This window comes from Lissotriton vulgaris, unplaced genomic scaffold (assembly GCF_964263255.1).
Source record: "Lissotriton vulgaris unplaced genomic scaffold, aLisVul1.2 SCAFFOLD_408, whole genome shotgun sequence".
NCBI classification, from domain to species: Eukaryota; Metazoa; Chordata; class Amphibia; order Caudata; family Salamandridae; genus Lissotriton; species Lissotriton vulgaris.
Window position 1 is genome coordinate 260,523 of NW_028240805.1, and position 17,336 is coordinate 277,858.

Sequence of the window (17,336 nt, forward strand, 5' to 3'; positions counted from 1 at the left end):
AATGGGCCCGATGTACAAGGGTGTTGCTATATTTTACATGCTCCAGTTTATTCCTGGACAAAATTAAGTTGCACTTTCAAACAGCAACATCTTTCTGGAGCTGCCCCTGCGCCTCTACCCAGTACAGTTGTAAATAGACAGCCTGTATGTGGCTGTCAAACTGTATACACCGTAAAAATGTAACGCACCAGCCATCATTTGCTTTAAGTGCAGTTTCTGAAAAACAGTTTAATTTTCCTATGGTCATTGACCTTTGAACCCACAAATATATGACCTGTTCTGGGTGCCTGTGACCTGTACTCTTCTTTGCTTCAGGGAGCTTTTTGTTTCACTTCAGGGCAGCTTTCTGCTGTAAGTGAGCTGCATAGCTAAACACTTATAAGGTCCAAAGGCGAGACCTATTGGCTATGCCAATGCTTGTTAGTATTTATAATTATCAGAAAAAATGAAACTTCATACAACACTCAACATTAGCTTGGACATCAATATTTTAGGCATTACCAACCTCCACCACAGTGTATCTATAACAAGACAGGATCCATTTTATGACCTGGAGATCTCACATTGATATTAGCAGCAAGCACTTAACTTACTGAACATGGGCCCGAGATACACAGAACTAACTTAAGACAAACTTAAGACAAAATCCTAACTTCTGTGAATACCAAAAGTAGTAAGTTTAGGATTTTGTCTTAAGTTTGTTCTGTGAATCGGGGCCCATAGTTTTTTAACCTTTTGTAGATGCACTGATTCATTCATCAAATCAACTCCTGCAGCTGGGAATACCCACACAAACTCCTGCTGCCTTAAAGGGATAGCACTTATGTTAACAGGTATTCATGGAACAAATGTCAGTCTGTTACTGAGAAACAACAGACATGAGCAAATCTTTTTTACTGGACAATACGTGATTTGTAGACTGCTCATGGCAAGTGTTGAAAAGTTTTCTTGTTTATATTTTGTGACTTAATAAAAAGGACTAATCTGCCTCTTTACACTTGGTTTTACTTATATCGACTGATGTAACGTAATTGCAATTGAAACTAATTCCCTATGATGTACAGAAGTGTTTTTAATGTTTTTTAGTTATGCCACATTGCTGTGTAAAGCACCATTTTAGACAAGATGGATGCCATCCCTGTCACTCGCTCCTGCTTTCCCCCTGCAGACTTTCTCTCCTCACAGGTATCATAGTACGTATTCAAACTGAGGTCATATTAGCTTATTTTCAGTGCTGTATTGTTGTGCTCAGGATGAATTTCCTATGGTGCCGATATAAGATTGCGACAGGTATCTAACTCATTTGTTCCTTCAATGGATTTATTTACTGGGTGATGAGTCATATTGTAAAATGTTCCTTATGTGTTCGAACATGTCCGGATGAGATTAGCTTAGAGGTTGTTGAATAATTTTAGAAAATTGGGATGGTGCTTTGGTTTTAATGCAATGATATGTATTAATTTTGTGTTCTTATTTGATAGAGTAATTATACTATTTTTCCCACCACAATGAGTTGTGAATTACTAATCTCCTATACAAGAATTGTGTATAAGAACACCTTGATTTGGGGGTGAGAGAGCAGACTTTCCTATTCAACTGGGGATGCCACACATTCGTTTTCTGATTTTGCTGCTCATTTGTGACTTATACATTCTTCTCATTTTACATACTCAGTATAACTTTCCATTGAAAGCCTTCATGGCATTAGACTCTGTACTGTTTATGTTTTTATTTTTGTTAATAACCTTTTAACTTTTCATTGATCTAGAACTCAGTTATTAAGTGGACCCAACTTCTTAACGAGTTCAACACAGTCTGAGATCCACTAGTACCTAGCATGATGGGTTACTATTTTTAAAGAAGAGGATCGCTACTTCTTTAATTCTGGATTGCTGGAACAGGTAACATTCCATCTTTCTGGATAATCCCTTTTATTAACATCAGCAGGGATGTGAAGGTCCTGATACACACCACTATTACTTGTTTTACAGATAAATACTCGTGAGTAGCAGGACATTGACGCTCCAACTCCCATATTTGAGCTTAAGGTAATTACTTTTGGTCCTCATTGTTAATACTTTACAGCAAGCAGTTCCCAATCTCGATGTTGATACTACCCTATTGTTTATTGTTTTATAGGATTGAAAACTATTTATTTGAACGTGGGAATCAACACCACTTCTACACCTTTGAGGGTAAGCAACTTAGGTATACTTGGGGCATCAACTTTAGATACACATGCCCTGGCAACAGCTTAAATATTTATTCTCCTCCTTTGTAGGGTCATCTCTAACCCTTGGTTGCCCCGTTTTTATTGTCCTGATGAAGACTCGCATGGCCCAGGCATAAATGACCGAAAGGCCCTAAGACGAGTCGAAAAGTCGACGCTCTGTATATTAAAACCTGTACCTTCTTGCTTTCTATATTGATGTGCAAATATTAATGCTACATATTTGTCTTGTGAAAATTTATGAAAAAGTTTGGTTCATTAATTTCTTTAGTGGCCAGGTTGTACAGGACGGATGATTGAGGATCCGTACTGATTTGTATAGCTATTGTGAATATTTTATGTCACTATTCTTTGATTTTCTCCTTTCTTTCTAACCACCAAACACGTCTTATCGCACCCCTTTTCTATTTTTGCACGCTCCATTTGGGGCAATCAATATGATTCGCATTGATCTATAGCCAGGAACTGTGTGGCTTGATTGATCTAGAGAGAATGGATTAAAAAATTGCTCTTGGTCCAATATTGGTGCTGTTGTCTTCTTATGTTTCTCTATGAATATGTGCATATATTGGATAGAGTTGATTGATTTGTACATGTTCCAAAATCGGTTTAACTGATGATTGCTGACTGATTAATTCAGTTGATAAAGAATAGAGGTTTCGGACCACTCTGCCAGTTGGCCAGTACCTGCGCCTTTAAATCATAACTTAGGTCCTGCTCAAAAGACTACCCATAGCACATACCGCACGTTTGTGGCTTCGGCAAGTTCAAGTTCGAGCATTTATATAGCGCACTACTCACCCAGAGGGTCTCAAGGCGCTTGGGGGGGGGTGGGGGTCAATATTTGTCGAATAGCCAGGTTTTAAGTTCTTTTCTGAAGGAGATGTGGTTTTGAGTAAGGCGGAGGTGAGTGGGGAGTGAGTTCCAGGTCTTGGCAGCAAGGAAGGAGAAGCATCTGCCACCCATGGCAGAGAGGCATGCTTTTTTTTTTACTGCTTTAGGTGGCAAGTAGTGGGCTCGTTTATGGTTACTTTCTAACTATGTTTGCACTAAAATGTGCAGTGAAACACAAACCAAGGCTTAACATCCTATAACTGCGGTTGCTTGTTTGTATTTGCAGCGCTCCATGAGTGTTCTCTTTAACAATAGCTGCAGCCCCACACAGAATTTGCGTCATAAAGTGAAAGCATGCATGGCACGCTGCAATTACAAATAAGCGCCCGCCATTGCCGGCTTACATGACGGAGAACACAAAAAAAATGTATTACCGGCTACAGTCATGGCGGTCCACTTGTTTGTAATATACAATGGCTGCCGCCCCACACAGCTCTCACGGGACGCCGACTTAATCTTCTTTTGCCTAAGGGGGTCATCATTTGTTGACCATAGGCCACATTTTGAATAACCTCCTTATGGTTTTACGGGATGCATACATGAATTTTGATAATTATCAGTCCATTGACTTATAGTTTTGTTTGGCAAATAAATCTTCTCCCCCGTCTCCCTCATCTTCCCTCTCTATGGTCCTCATGTCTCCCTCGACCCCTCCCTTTCTACCGTCCTCGCTCTTCTCCTCTGTTTCTCTGTCACCATTTCTTTCATCTCTCTTAACCTCCCTGCTCCCTCATCTTCCCTTCCTCCCAGATGTGTATCTCCTTCCCCTACCTCTTTCTGTTGCACCCATATGTCTCACTCAGCCCTTCTTTCTAACCTCCTCATCTTTCCTGAGTCGCACACCCTGCATTGTGTTATGCCCCCTCTCTCCCTTAGACCACCTCTCATCTCCCATTATCACCCGGCGCACCTCTCCCCCTCTCTTTCTCCCTCTCCTTCTATTCCTCCATCTTGTCTCCCTCAATGTCTCTCCCTGTTACTTACCCTCTCTCCCAGCCGTCCTACCCTCTGTGACAGACTCAGCATCAGTAGGGAACAGCACTCTCTCTCACACCCCGCGCAGAGGTGTAAGTACCTTTACAGGGTAAGAATGAGAGGCAAAAGAAAAGTGTACCAAGTCAATGCATCAGTTTACAAAGAAAGCAAAAAAATCGAGTAACTTCCAAAACAAGCATTTGCAATGTAATAGGTCTCGTATTTGTGAGAGTTTGAGCTATTGGCATCGTAAATAACAATATTTTTAGTTATGTGTTTTGAAAACCTGCAAGCTGTGTGTAAACACGCACTTTGTATCCATGTTTTCTGAACACATAAATAAAGGAATTATCATTTACAATGTCAATAGCTCAAAGTGTTGCATATTCGAAACCGATTACAATGCAAAAGTTGTTCTTCATGACATGAGAGCCCCATACTATGCACAAAAGCAACATACTATAATGTTGCACCATCTTTAGTAACACCCTAGGCAAGGTGTAGAGAACAAAAGACAGCTTTCCTCTTGGTTGAATAATAGAATCGTTGTTACAGTGGTGGGGGCATGAATGTTTCTAAGTTCTTGATTCGAATCTGTCACTTCTAACGATCTGTCACTTCTAACAATTGCCACTTAACGCAATGGTATAATTTAAGGTACTGAACTAAAATGCTTGCTTTCCCAAGATCATATTATAAAGAAATATACTGTATCTTGAATTTTAAAGAGTATTTATCATATAGATCACAGACCTTAGCAAGCTGAACACATAAGGGAACCTGCAGCATTCAAGTAAAGCACCTAGGGCCTCATTTATGAGGCCCTAGTGGCACTTTTCTGCTGCTGGAATGTACCTTTTTTAACGCTCTGCGGGTGCAATGTGCCACAGCATATTTACAAGGCCAAGCAAAGCCACTTCTCATGGCCTTGAAAATATTTTCCCCTTTCAACACAGTATTGGTGTCGGTGACCCACGCAACACCCATGGAATCTGAAGCATTCCTAAATTTATGAGGAATCATAAGGCTGGTAATGTGCCAGTGGCGCAACGTGGAGAAATACTTTCATTTCTTCTTGTTTTTTCCTCTTTCTATGCGTGCTGCATTCTGGAGCACACATAGAAAGAGGAAATACCACAAAAACAAACATCCCCCAATGTAGACACCCTTGCAACATGATGCAAGGGTGTCTGCATTGGCGCATGGCTGCTGCTTGTGCAGGTAAGACGGACAGGAATGCGTCATATCTTGCGGATACGGTACAATCCTTCTCTTTTCTTTTGACGTACAGCAGCGCTGCAGGAAGGTCTGCTGTGCTGCAGTGCATCAAAAGTTTGTTAATGAGGCCCCTACGGGTCACCGCTGGAGCAGGAGAGATGTTTCTGCCCCTAGAAGAGCAGAGTCTGACACTGAGACCTAGCTCACCTTCAGAAGGCCTGGCAGTGCTCAACAGAATCATTGAAGTGTCTGAGATCAGTAAATGCCTGCATGATACAACACACCATCATTCATGAAGCCATTAGTAGGCCAGATACATTGTACCACTCAAAGGGGTGTCACATGCATCCTTTTAAAAGGCAGAGGTATATAGGCTTCCGATGATGCAGGAGAGGAGGTTCTGGACGACTCGCTCCAGGCACAGACCTAAGTTTTCTATAATCATTGTGAGAGCTGGTACAAGAAATGCACACTCCCCTACGCCCGTTTGTACTTATTGAAGGCCCTCAGTCAAATGGCACAAGGACTGTAGGTGCCCACCAGTCAAACCCTATGCTTTTCCATACCTACATCTCTCTGATCAACAATCATTGAAGACTTAGCTGCCACAAGCCATGTTAGAGCTGTAAAATATCACCAGGTGTTTTCTGATTCAGTGATATTGTCTCAGAGCACAACACTTTCCTTGCTCATGCTCATGATGCTTAAACCATGTCTGTCCCTTCAGCAGAGAGTAGCATACAGTCAGTCTCAACAGTCAATCAGTAAAATTTATATAGCGCGCTTCTCACCGGCTAGGGTCTCAAGGCGCTGGGAGGGGAGGGATCAGCTACTGCTCGAAGAGCCAGGTCTTGCCAGCTATCAGTGTGCGTCACTCTGGGAGTCCCCACTACATGAGGTCAGTGGGGCGGCCGGATACATGTAAAGACGCTGCAGGCCAAATCACCCAGCTGCCTCTCTGCAGCCCTGGGACCTGCTTCCTCCCAGACCAAGGGCTGACATAAATAGTGTATCTTCTTGAGACTGCCATCATCAACGCCTGGAGTTGACTCTGAGGCCACTGGGGCTACAGAGAGGCAGGCAGAAGGGTCCCTGACAATGTGTCACTAAACAGCCAGGCCATATCAACAAATCTGAAACAGCCTGGAGGGAGCAGGTGCGTTGATGCCACACTCAGGAGCCACAATAGAGGGTGTGATGCAGGAGCCTCATGCACAGCTGCCAACCAACCACAGGTCAAAGGAGCGCCTTTCAGCAATCCTCTCATGCAACCAACAGCAATAAGCATCTTAGGACTTGAACTTTCACTGGTCCCATGTTAACACATGCATTTTGATGCTGATGGCTAAAAACAGCCCAGGGCAAAGTTGCCTTCAGATCATGGTGTCATTTGACCAATTTGCCAAATAGAAGGAGCAGTGCAGAAAGTCAGAAGGAGGGATGCTGCTTAACCACAGTGAAGTGACATCAATGAGTAGGAGTCTGAATGGATTAAATGATTCAGTAATCTGCAGGAACAGTGTGTTGCATGACCCTGAAAGTTACAACAGGAGACTGGATGTCAGGAGTACTATAAATGCAAGGGATGACGGAGAACCTTAAGGGCGGGGTACTTTTGCAAGAAACTGAAAGGAGCGAGTGATTACTACAGCTTGGATGAGATCTAAAGGCCATTGAGTTACGAAGAGCGCCTGGGGAGCATAGAGGGAGGGAGAATTGAAAGATAATGAATAGGGCTGTGCAAAATTATAATTAGGAGGTGTGAACTTACACCTCTGAGACAGTTACCATGTCTAGATGGGTGGTGCAAAATGTGCCATGCCAACGTCACAGGTGATGAAATAAACAAAACTCCTAAGTTCTTTCAAGTTCAGAATTCTGAATTCCACTGGATGTTCCAGTGAGGCTCTTTTGAAGCTTCAAACCCAGTCAGGGCTCCTTGAGGCTCAATATATTCTCTCTTATCTCCCCCTTTGTCACTCGGTGTGCACAGATTAGAAGAATGTGCTCAGCTCGGCTGGTATTGGGGTAACAGCCCCCATTCCCCGGCTTGCTCTGTTGGGAAGTGCCCAGGAGGTCCCATAGACACCCCAAGGGCTCCCTTGTTTACCCGGGTTAAGAAGCTCTCACCGTGCCATGGGTCAGAGCTCCAGCAGACCCAGGGGTGCAAGCTAGGTTCTGTGCTCCTTCTTTGGTTCAGTGCGTTGCAAAGTGCCCAGTGCCCAGGACGCAGTCCTGCAGGTCTGGAAAGGCCTCCCTTGCTTGCCCACATTAAGAACCTCTGGCCGGCCCTAGGTCAGAGCTTCAGTTGGTCCTCGGATGGAAGCCCCAGGCCCTGTGCTCCATTCTCCTGCCCATAGTGCCACTTAGAGCCTTGGAACTGTGGTTATTTGGCATGCAACTGGCAGTGTTGACTGGGTTTTTTCTTACTTGTGACTGATGTTATTTGGCTGGTTGATTATGCTAATAATTATTTTTATGTGTTTACTTACTAGGCATGCAATACTATTTTAATTGTATCTCAGTGCCTTTGGGCTATTAAAAATAAACACTTTCTTTCAAGAAAAGCTGCAGCAGTTCAACATTGTCTCTTCTAGAATATGAGCAATATCGTTGGATAAACCGAAACGCTTTTATGACTTTTATGACTATAAACACATTTAATCTTAGTTTAATGTTCTTAAGTGGAGTAGCTTTTGAGTTATTTACTAATGTTGTTTTTGCTTATGTTTGATGGGGTTTTGTGAATGCCTTCTGTTATTTGCTGGAGTGTGGTCAGATATTTGACTTCTGCCTTATACTACTTAACAAGAGCTTGTTGAGTTCATGATGGTATCTAAATGTATTTGGATGATGCCTTGTGTTATTTGTCTAATGCCTATTATTATTGGCTGGTCCATGTTTATTTGGGCCGATTCCTGTTTTTAGTAGCTGATTGATAAGATTTGTGTGGTATCTGATATAAGTAGGCTACTGTCTGATATTTGTCTAATGTCAGATGTGATTTGGCTAATGCCTGTTGTTATTTGTCAAGTGCTCTGTGGGTTTTGGCTTGTTATTAAGGTTATGGGTCTGGTTCATAAGGTTATTTTCAGTGACTGATGGAATTGGCTAGTGCCTGCAGTTATTTGACTTGTAATTATGCTATTGGTTGCTAAGTAATGATTTGACTGGTATTGTTGGCTGGTGTCTGCTGGTACTTAACCAGTATCTAATATTATGCATCTTGTGCCTCATGGGTTTTGTCTGGTGCTTGATTTGATTTTTCTTGCACCTAATGATATTGACTGGTAGCTAATGTTATGTGGATTGTACCTGATGTTACTGGCTTGTGTGTAATGGGTTTTTGTGTTGTCAGGTGCTACTAGGCAATGCCTAGTTAGCTGATGTTATTTGGCAGGCAGTTCAGTAGTTTGTGTTGCTGGTGTTATTTCTCATTCATAGTTGCTTTCTACCACTGACCGGTTGTTAGACCTGGCATCTTTGGCGTGGTTTCCCCTGTCTTTTTCCCTCTGCCGCCTGTATTTTTGATGCTGTGCTGGATTTCGTTTTTGCTGAATTAGATGCTTTGAGCACTTTGCCACTGCTGATCAGTGTCAAAGTGCAAGTGCTCCCTGTGTAAATTGTTATTGTAATTGGTTATCCATGATTGGCAAATTTGTATCACCAAGAAATCCCTAGTAAAGTGCACTGGGTGTGCCAGGGCTGATGATTCAAATGCTACTAGTGGGCCTGCAGCACTGATTTTGCCACCCACATGAGTAGTCCTAAAATGGTGTCTCAGGTCTGCCACCACAGTGCCTGTGTGCAGTCTGTGAACTACCATGTCCTCCTGGTCAGTGTCCCCACTGACCAGGCCTAACCCTTGTTTATGTTATGTTTATGTTATAAAATTTATAGAGCGCTCAGCTGCCGCAGCAAAGTGGCGTCCCGGCGCTATATTGGACAAAATAACACAACCAGAAGAGGAAATTAGACAGAGCCAAGATTAGAGTAATGGAAACAGAAAAGTTTTGATAGCTCTTCGAAAAGACAGTATGTCCGGTATGGCACGGATGTCAACGGGTAATGTGTTCCAGAGACTCGCTGCCAGAACGCCAAAGGAGCGACCACCCACTCTGGCCTTCCTGAAGTGAGGAACACAGGCCAGAAATTGACCCGTCGAACGTAGTACTCTAGCAGGGGTGTAGTAGGTAATTGCCTGTGCAAGGATGGGAGGTGAAGAGACCTTTAGAATCTTAAAGACCAGGCACAGAGCTTTGAACTTGATCCTCTGTCCGACAGGCAACCAATGAAGATCGTAAATGGTGCGTCTGACAGAACAGAATTTGGGCAGGCCTACCAGCATTCTGTCTGGCGGCCGCATTTTGCACACGCTGAAGGCATGTTAGTTCAGCTTGGTTAACGCCCAAAAGAAGCGAACTGGCGTAATCCAACCTAGAGAGTACTGTAGCTTGGACAATGAGTTGTCTTGTAGGAGCATCGAAAAATTTAAAAATGGGTCTAAGGCTCTGCAGAACCCCAAAACAGGTGCCAGCAACTCTTTTGGTATGGGGGATGAAAGTCAGGTTGGAATCAATCCAGACCCCGAGGTTCTTAGCCTCTGTCACAGGAGTGGGGGCTTGGCCTAGCTCCGGCTTCCCTTTCTGTACACATTGGTCACCCCTATGGAAGGCCCAAGGTACCCCCTTGGGCAGGGTGCAGTGTTTGTGAAAGGTAGAGCATGTACTAGTGCAGGTGACATGCTCTGGTAGTGATTGACAGCCATTTTCGTTTTTCCCTATTGTAAGGCTACCTTGCCCGTAGGCTATCATGGGGAATGCAGGCTACAGTGGCTACCAGCATATCTTCCGATAGGAGCAAGGTAGGACATAAAATTCTGGTATTCCTGAACTCAGACTTTAATAACACATCTTTTAGGAAAGGTTGTTTTTAAATCCTGTGTTTGAGAACAGCACTTTTAGAACGTTGATGTTCTCTTGTCTGACCTTTCCGTGTGCCTTGGCCTGTTTGTGAATTGACTGTCTGGTTTGTGAGTGACAGGGGCTGGGTGGCTCCCCGAGGCTGAGTGGGCCATCCCTGTGATGAATATCTCCATCTGCATCTAGAGTGGTGGGAGGGGGGAGCACCTGGGCCTGAATAGGGCTGTGCCTGCCTTCCACAATGCTGGCTCCACCTCCTGCTGGGCGGCTAATGACCCTGCCCCTCTCTTTGAAAGGAAAGGAGAGGCCAGGAAAACAAAGTGCTCAAGGAACACCCAGAACTGGTTCAGACAGGGTTCAGAACTCTCTTGCACAAAGGAAACAAAGACTTTTACGGGTATAAGTACAGGACCCCAGACTACAGAAAATTAGATCATCCTGGAATGAAGAAGGAACCTCTGCCAAGGAGAAAGCTGAAACTGAAGAAGGAAGACTGTCCTGCTGTTGCTCTGCTGGAATGACCTGCTGTTGCTTTGCTACCAAGGAGAGGGGAAGGACTTCGCTTTGTGTTGTTTCTTCTTGCTTGAAGGAATATCCAAGGGTCTAAGAAGAGCTGGCTCCCTGTTAAGGCCCTGGAACAAAAGGACTTCCCCCCCAGCTTCCCTGAACTCTACTGAGAGAGTTCTGTCCTTCCTAGAGTGCTTGGGCCAGTTGTGGTGCCTCTGGAAGTTGTACCTGTGTTGGGAAGCTGGAGACCAAGATTTTAAAGATTTTCTACAAGTTTTAGCGCATCGCTTGCTTGCGGAGTGCATCCCCGTCAGTGTGAGAAAATTCCTGCACCGCGAAGGCCAGGATCGTCGCAGCGCCTGTTGCCGCTGCCAGAGTCGTCGCGTCCTTCGTTTGCGGGACGCGTCAGTCCGGTGCGGGAAGATTACCATCACTGCGACTATTGTCGCAGAGCCTGTCATCACTGGGTGAGATCATCGCACCGCTTGCTTGCGGACCGCATCACATCGCTGCAAGAGTCGTCGCATAGCCCTCACATCGAGGGGCCGAGAGAGGAGAAGATCGCCGCTGAGCCACACATCATCAACGCACCAGAGATCATCGCCACCCCAAAGATCGTCGCATCGTACCTTTCGCGAGCCGCTTCAACCGAAACCTGTGCACCGGAATCCACGTAAGGTATCGCATCCCTCCCCATACAGACCAGAATCGCTGCAACATGCCTGATGCGTCCAGCGCGGTTGTCGCATCGCCTCCCCAGGGTCTCAGGAGCGACGCATCACTTGCTTTTTACCGCTACAGCTTTCACTTGGAACTTTTGTCGCATATAAAGGTACTGTTGGCTAAAACGTGACGCAACTGTGGATTATTTTAACACAACCTTAAGAACACTTTTGAAATCATATTTTTGAACTGTGTATGTTGGTTTTTTTGTTGTTTTGGTCTTGTGTAGTTTAGATTAAATACCCTTATTTTTCTAAACTGTTGTGGAGTCAGTTTGTTGTGTTTTCACTGTGTTACTGTGAGTGTTGGTCCAAATACTTTACATGTTGCCTTAGATAAGCCTGCCTGCTCGATCCAAGCTACAAAGGGGGTGAGCAGGGGTTATCTAAGAGTGTTTCCTCCTTACCCTGACTAGAAGCAAGGGTTCCTATTTGGACAGTGCTACCTACCTCTGCCAACTTGAGACCCCCAGTTCTAACACCGGTGTTATTTTGCTGACATCTCACGTGAGGGTGATAAGATAGGATGAATGAACCAAGCAAGTGGTAGGACTGAAGTGACGGGTGTCATAGGGGTAGTGGAGTGGGCAATAAGATTGGGAAAGTGAGGAGAGTAGTGGAAATGTAATTTGAGTTCAGGGATTGTAATAGTGAAGTGAGTGATGGGATATAGAGAATGACATAAGTAGTTGATAGGAAGGGTGAGAGTGAAGTGAGTGACGGGCGGGGCTATAGAGAACAAAGTGATTGGCGGAATTGGGAAAATGAAGTATGGGATGGGAGCATAAAGTGAGTGAGGAGAGTGTTGGGATATTGATGGTGAATTGGATGATGAGCTAGAGGGAATGAATAAAGCAGGGTGATAGGAGTGAAGTAAGTGATGGCCAATTGATAGTGAATGAGTGATGGAATTGTGAAGGTGCTGAGAGTGATGGGTAATGGATAGTGAAGTGAGTGATGGGATTGTGAAGGCGTTGAGAGTGATGAGTAATAGATAGTGAAGTGAGTGATGGGATTGTGAAGGCGTTGCAAGTGATGGGTAATGGAGATTGTAGTGAAAGATGGTATTGTGAAGGCATTGAGAGTAATGGGTAATGGATAGTGAAGCGAGTGATGGGCTATTGATAGTAAAAGTAGTCCTAGGATGGAAATAGTGAAGTAAGATCATGGATTGTGGAAGTGAAGTGAGTGATGGGATGCAGAGAACGTAGTGAGTGATGGGACTGAGGATGGGATTGAGATAGTGAATGATGAGAGAGGGTGTGTGAAATGAGTGATGCATTATGGAGAGTTAAGTGTGTGCTTGGAAGATGGTGAGAGAGTAGATGGAGGGTCGGGCGAGAGAGGAGTATGATGTGTACAGAAAGTATGATGGGAGAGATGTAGATAGAGGCAAACAAGAGAGAGACAGCTATTGTCAGAGTAGAGAGTGACATGGGAGCTGGCATTAAAAATTATGAGGTCAGATGGTGATGTGAGAGAAGTGAGAGAGTGAAGAAATAGGTGGGGGAGGCAAAAAAGTGAGCAATGAAGGTCGAGAAAGGGAAGAGATAGGAGGATAGGGAGAGGGAAGTGAGTGACATGGATAGTTAGGAAGAGGGCTGAGAATAAAGAGCGTTAAGCCGATATGGGCAGAGAAAGAGTGTAGTGAGAGCTGAAAAAGAAGAAATTAGAGATTGGAGGTGTGAAGAGACAGCAAAGAGAAAAGGATAGCAAGAGAGAAACTTGAGAGGTGGATTGTGTCACTCTTTGCTCTGCAGCTACTAGTCTGTTGTGACCAGGGCACAATTCAGAGGGACACGTGGGTGGACAACGCCCACCCACTATTTTCACAGGCTGCACATTGTCCCCCTGTCAAGAAGTTGGGGTCCAGTAAAATATAATGTACTTGTAATTTTCCGACACCGGGTCACATTCAGCAGCTGCCTACACATTGTCTGCTTTCCGTTCTGAGCAGCAGTATAAAGGCGGGGTGAGGCGGCGCTTTCACCTCCAGCTGGGCTAAAGACAAAGGCCTGATTTAAATGGCTATCAGCCCTTCTTTTGTCCGAATAGCACCCTGGCTGGGAGCTATCTCTGGCCTATCACCTAGCCTCCAGAGAAATGGAGGGGAAACAAAGATACAGGGCTTGTTATCGCTTCACAAGTACTCAAGAAAAACTATAATTTGAAAGCGAGCTTTTGACTTTGCTCAATCCTGTATGAAAGAGATAAGAATGTACTGGAATGTCAGATGTATAAGTCTGTACCAGTAATTACTACATGAATAACAATTTGAATGCCATCTTTTTAAACATATAATTTGTTTATAGCGCTACTTTTACCAATGTAGGCTGTTGGAGTGCTTTACATCGCTTTCACACGTTATGCATTGCCAATAAATCATACAAATCTGACAAATCAATGTACAGGGTGTGTTACATAAGACAAAAAGAGCAGGGCCACTGGAATTATATGGCAGGAGTGCATCAAATTAAGCAGCAGATTTGACTAAACTTTGCAGCAAGAAAAACTAATTATGTGACATAATGCAGCACATTTAGTGCTAGTATTTCCTCATTATTTGGGGATTTTTACAAATGTTAACACTGTCTGTGCAAAGGTTTCACCTCATTAATACCACTTTGACACCGAAAGACAGGAAGGTTCAGAGAGCAACAGAAAGGTGACCAATTAGTCTTTGCAAAGGGCCTTCCACTGCGTGGTAACATGTATCACTGCACTTTTAGTAACTTTTTATATGTTTGAGCTAGAGACATTTTTAGTTGAATCTACAAATCATGAGCAAGTGCCTTGAGACCCTCTGGGTGAGTAGTGCGCTATACAAATTTTTGAACTTGAACTTGAACTTGAACTTGACTATACAGCAAATGTAACAAAGCTATAATTATGCAGAAAATTTTGCAACTGCAAAACCACATAATTCTAGCAGCCCTGTATGAGTTTTACAAAGTGTAGGAGTTACAGGTATGCCCTTCATAGCTCACTGTGCTAGATTATAAGGCATGAAGTTTAAAAACTAAAAGTAACAAAACAAAAGGATCTCTGAGTTAAAAGCAATAACTCCCCTGTCTACATAATATAAAAACGGCCAGACAGAATAGGGAAAATCAAATAAATACACAATTCCTATTCTGTTGTCTGTCAACATACCCACCCCCCCCCCACCCCACTCCTCCTTGCTCCACAGCGCTTACCGGCAGGGCCGCTGCTGCATGCAGGGCAGTAGAAAGGCTGGAAAATTGTTTCAAGCCTGCCTCCTGTTTGACCTGTGTTTCTTTCCAGCATGCCCAGCAGCAAGAACCTGCCAGAAATCAGCAAAAAGAATATATAAAATGTCCATCTTCCGATTTATCTGAATGCAGCACACCAAGAAGCTGTAGGATCAACATTCGTTGCACATAGAGATGGACGAGTCAACAAATTAACAGAGAGAGCTGAGCCACAGCTGAGCAAATAGTCTGGCTTGGTTCTATAGGCCCATGCACGAGCCATGCCCTGGAAATCAATCATGCAACAAATATCATGTTAGAATACAGTAAGGTGTCTTCAAAATTCAAAGTCGTGTATTTATTTAGCACCCCAATGTGTTTCACCTTAGTACACCTCAGATTTTATCACTGAATTGCGAAGGATTTATTAAAAATGGCTACAATGGCATTGGTAAACTAAGAAGCAAGTCAGTTGTCAAGTATACCCTGAAAATGGCTCAGATTCTTATTATAAATCAAGCAGCATTGTAGTCTATTAAATCAATCACAAGTGGTTCTTCAACAGCGCACATTCTGAACCACCTATCCGATGGTGCTCTCATATACAGTCATAAAGAAATTGAGGCTCAATTAAATAAAATACTTGTCTATGATTCCATAATTGGAGAGACTGGCGGCCATGATGGATCATTTGTTTTCTTATTGCAATTGTGCAGTTCTACCCCCTAAATGGGTATCTTTTTCTGTTAACCATTAATACTTCTTCAATTCTTTGTGCACAAGATTGGACCACAGTGGCAGGCAGAAGCGACACGAAAGCTGAGCTCTTGTTTGGCTCGAGAGTCCAACTAGACCTCAAGTGAACTAGAGCAGAGACCTGGCTTGAACCTGACTTGAGCTTTCAGTGACTCGCCCACCTCTAGTTGCACACCACTTAAAAAGGTGAGCAGTCAGAATGTTAGTCTTTTTGCTCCTGAGTTCCAATACCTGCCTTAGCCACCCAGCACCTTTCCTTCCATTGGAGTCGGAACACACGCTGCACATAGTCAGAAAGAGGAAGAAAGAAGCCAGATGGAGATTTCTGGTGGTCAGGGGTCAGCTGTATCCAGGTCTTCATGACCCCTCCTGGTAATTTCTACTACCGCAGCCAGAATTCACCCAGTCCCTCTGCAAAAGAAATACAGTATCTTATTTTGGGACAAAATATTGTCCCTGTGTGCGGCAACTGCTTGGTAGGCGGCCTGATTTCAAGGGAATATTTCTGCCTCAAGAGGCTGGGCCCAAAGGTACCATTACTATGATCCAGGTGAGAGCCTTGCTTTCAAACCCTATGGGCCCAATTGACAAAACTAACTTAAGACAAAATCCTAAACTTACTACCATTTTGTTATTCACAGAAGGCACTTACTCATTTTGGTATTCACAGAAGGCACTTACTCATTTCGGTTTTCACAGAAGTTAGGAGTCCTAACTTTAGGACTCCTAAATGCCTTCTGTGAATACCGAAAGTCTTAAAGTTAGGATTTCTCTCAATTTATGAGTAGTAAAGTTAGGACTCCTAACTTTACTACTCCTAAACTGAGAACAATTCTAACTTTAAGACTATTGGTATTCACAGAAGGCATTTAGGAGTCCTAAAGTTAGGACTCCTAACTTCTGTGAAAACCAAAATGAGTAAGTGCCTTCTGTAAATACCAAAATGAGTAAGTGCCTTCTGTGAATACCAAAATGGTAGTAAGTTTAGGATTTTGTCTTAAGTTATTTCTGTGAATCGGGCCCTACCTTATTTAGAAGTGGGCAAACAAACAAATTAACATGCTAAGCTTGTGCATTAACTGGCATTTAAAACTGGAAAGTAATATGTGCAATAAAATATTTATACTTTGAAAAAGAGTATTTCATTAAAATGCAGAACCTTTTCACCATAGTATTTCAGATTATATGACTGCATTGATAGATATTTACTAACATTGCTGTCTTGAATTTAGTGTGACCTTAGAAACAATAATGCTCACCCCTAACCTGACAACAATGCTATTAATAAACTAAGAGTGAGTCACTTGTCAACCTCCCTGCATATGGCCTAGATTCTTATTGTACATGGAGCAACATTATAGTCTACTAGAACAAGCTAAAGATAAATCTTTGCCTAGGATTACACAAGTTGGTCAAGTGGAGAAGCCTGGATTGATTCCAGATTTTCTGCTTTCACAATCTTTAATTCTGCCACTAGATGGCCATTGAATTATTTCCCCTGTTTTAAATCAAACGATAATGTTTAGTGTTAGACCTGACTCACAAGGTAGTGCTTCCCTAAACCTTATGCTTTTTTCTAATGCGTTTTGCTGGTTCTCTTTCAGTGGCCTTAGGGCTCTGGGCAGTTACCCATTGTAAATGCAGTGTGACTGTGTGCGCGCTCTTCCTACACAAATTAGGAAGTGGTGCTACCCTGATGATTTTATACGTGTCTCATGTCTGCTACTGCAGGCCTGTGGTTGCTCACTTGCACCTACGATGTTTTTAAACATGTGTCAAGCCTACCATTGCAGGCCGGTGTGTGCACAATTGCACTTATGCTCAGGGTGGTCTTTCTAAACCACTGGCAAATCCTGAGGAGACCTTTCACTACCACTAGGGCACCTGGGGTAAGTCATAA